The sequence below is a fragment of the Aplysia californica genome, unplaced genomic scaffold (genome assembly GCF_000002075.1).
Source record: "Aplysia californica isolate F4 #8 unplaced genomic scaffold, AplCal3.0 scaffold01191, whole genome shotgun sequence".
Taxonomy (NCBI): Eukaryota; Metazoa; Mollusca; class Gastropoda; order Aplysiida; family Aplysiidae; genus Aplysia; species Aplysia californica.
This window is the reverse complement of record NW_004798461.1, coordinates 141,510-144,656: the sequence shown is the minus strand read 5'-3', so window position 1 is coordinate 144,656 and position 3,147 is coordinate 141,510.

Genomic DNA, 3,147 nt, shown 5'->3' with positions numbered 1-3,147 from the left:
CACACACACACACACACACACAAACACAGACACACGCACACAAACATACACACAGGCATACACACACTCACACACACACACACACACATTCACACACACACACACACACACACACACACACACACACACACACATGTACGTTATTTACGATAAACCCAAGATCCTTTTTAAATCCAGCAGATCAGATCTTTAAAATCTGGTCATTAGGAGTGGTAGTTACAATAAGCCTAATACATGTGTATATCACACGATTTAGTATAATATAATAAAGTAAAACAGAAAGTACAAAAACTCGTACGCAGATGGCTCACAGCTTCAGCTGCCTCTGTTTCTTACTATCCAGTTCACCAACATGTATTGTTTAGGCTCTTGCTCTTCACGCACACTGTAAGAACAAATTCCACTCATCGCACGGTTGTAAGTATGCAAATGAGGCAACTTTCGCTCGTTCGTCTATATTCACCACCAAGTGACGTCACATTTCGCGGTAGTGCGACGAGTAGACATTTTCCCAGTGAGCACTGGGCCTTAGACGTACAACGCAAACGACGTGAGTTTGATTCCCGCATGGAAAAATTTATTTAATCGAATATTTATTCCGTCTTTTTGCCGGGATGCTTATCCCATTTAGTATGAGGTGGCCCTCACACGTAAGGTAGGTCGGAGCAGACTGCTTTCTAGAATAAACCCCTGAATTTTGTCAACAGAGGAGTGGACGTAAAATAATTGCAATTTATACTGTTGAATTTGTACTACAATCCAATTCCGGCTGGCGTAAGTCAAACACACACAAACAATCGTTTCTTTTTACAGTTCCATTGTGTGCTTGTCGTAAGCGTTCCTCCGCCCACTAGCAAAGAGGTGTATCTCTTCTGACAGAGACTAAATCAGATGTATTGTTGCGCTTGGCCAACGTATTGTGTTACAAATCCATGGGGCGCCTGGAAGGGGTGTGTCTAGCGGAACCAGGTACCGTGCCAGCCGTGTCACCACACCTTGGCTTCCGGATGTTTTCAGTTGTTAAGTTGAACCTCTTTGTTGTTGAAGACTGTAGCAAAATGGACAACTGCGAGGGGTAATCGGGAGCAGCGTGTTACAATTACTTACTAAAAGTGGCATCACAGCTTACTCGTGAAAGTATGACCGATTTCAGTGAATGCTTTACGCTTCCATTTACACAATTTACACAACCAGGGTCTGTGGCGTAGTTGTTATGCGCTTCGCTGTCACACGCAGGGGACCCGCGTTCGATTCCTAAGTGGGGCGACTATTTATCGAGTTCTCGCTCTTTCTGCTGGGATGTTTTCGGATTAGACCCGGCAAGGAGTGTCGGAATCCTGCTTCTTTAATTATCTGAACTGTGTCAATGGGAGCGTAAAAACACCTGCATTTTAAATCAGTCTGGAACACTTAGGAGGTAGGATGCTTCGACCGGTCTTGTCAGGGCCAACCAGAGCTGGGTTGGATACAGTACCCCAGAAGACAGATGAAAAGACGACAAAAGAAATTTCTCCACTTGAGAAATAAACCTTCGACGTCATAGTGTTCTAGCGAACTCACATACCACCAAACCTGTTGTAAGAGAGGGAAATATTTCTTAAATCATCAGATAATGGTTGCTACGATTAACAACACCGATTTTAATGAATATGTGTATCACTTGTTGGTTTAATGCCCGTTTCAGTAAACTGCTTACCCCTGAGCAGGACCTCCAAATTCAACGCACACTTGCGATAATACCGAGCCAAATGGAGGATCGGGGCGGGAATCTTGGAAAATTCAAATCTGCCCCTTTTAGGGGATTCGAACTAGGATCATATGCCTTGTAATCCAGTATACTACCACCTTAAGTTACAGCAAACGGGGATAAACAAAAAGTTTAAGAATATACCATTGCTGAACAAGTTTAAGATAATACAAGATAAAACACGATAAGACAAGATAGATAAGATAAAATAAGATATGGTAAGATAAAATAAGATAAGATGAGATGAGATGAGATCTTACTTACTTTGCTTTATCCGTCCTCTTGTACCACTAGGGTGTCGAGGGGAGAAAGAGCTTCCTGTCTCTAGCAAGTTCTATGGCCCGGCTAGGTGGGATATTGAATGTTCTCAGGGTATCCTCCACACCCTGGATCCAGGTCTTTTTTGGTCTTCCTCTTGCTTTGTACCCTTTTACTTTCCTGCAGTAGGCTTTACTGGCTAGCTGATTAGGTGCCATACGCGTGAGATGTCCAAACCACCTGATTGTTTGCCTTCGGATGTAGTGGAGGACAGGTTTTGTTCCCATCATTTCTCTGAACTTGTTGTTTCTGACCATGTCCCGTCTGGTTTTGTTGACGGCTCTCGTTAGACATCTCATCTCGCAGGTGGTTATCTTACGTTCCAGGCTTTTGGTCAGGGTCCATGTCTGTCACTGGTAGGTCAAGGTGGGGATGAAGACAGAGTTAATGAGCTTGGCTTTGGTCTCAATGGGGATGTTAGGATGTTTGAGGAGTGGGGCAAGCTGGTAGCTGCCGCTGTTAGCCTTTTGTACTCTCGCCTCAAGAGATGAGATGAGATAAGATACTATATTCTGACTGCTCAGAGTAAGACTCCGTTAAACGTCACGTCACTTTTTGAAATAGCATATGGCGGAGTTACACTAGGCAGCCAACTTGCGCGCTGCAGGAAATGCTTCGCGTGGATGGCGGGATGTGGCTGCATATTTCTCTTAAAGACAATCATCAAGACACATTCTACTAATTTAGTGCTGTAATAGGTCTGCTTAATTCATCCCCTGTTCATCAGTAACGTTCTTCGTTTAATAAAACCAGCGTCCGTGTGATGGCTAAACCTTTCGCCCTTTAAAGCTAACGATGTGGGTTCAATCGTTTCATGGGAAGTCTTATCCGTGTACGTCCCTCTTTCTGTTGGGATACTCTATCCTTGGTTTGGTACAGACAGGAAATCACCCTCTAAATTTCTGTGAAATAAATTGTGTCGATAAAGACTTCAATATTTCAAACAATTCTTTTTTTTAAACTGCAGTTTTCTTTCCGCCGATTCTGTTGTGCTTCTGGTTTTCTGGCTCCGCGTGTGGTTTGGTGGTTGGAGGGGTTTACCGATCTTTTTTCTATCTGTCTGTTTCTCTCTCCCCCCCCCT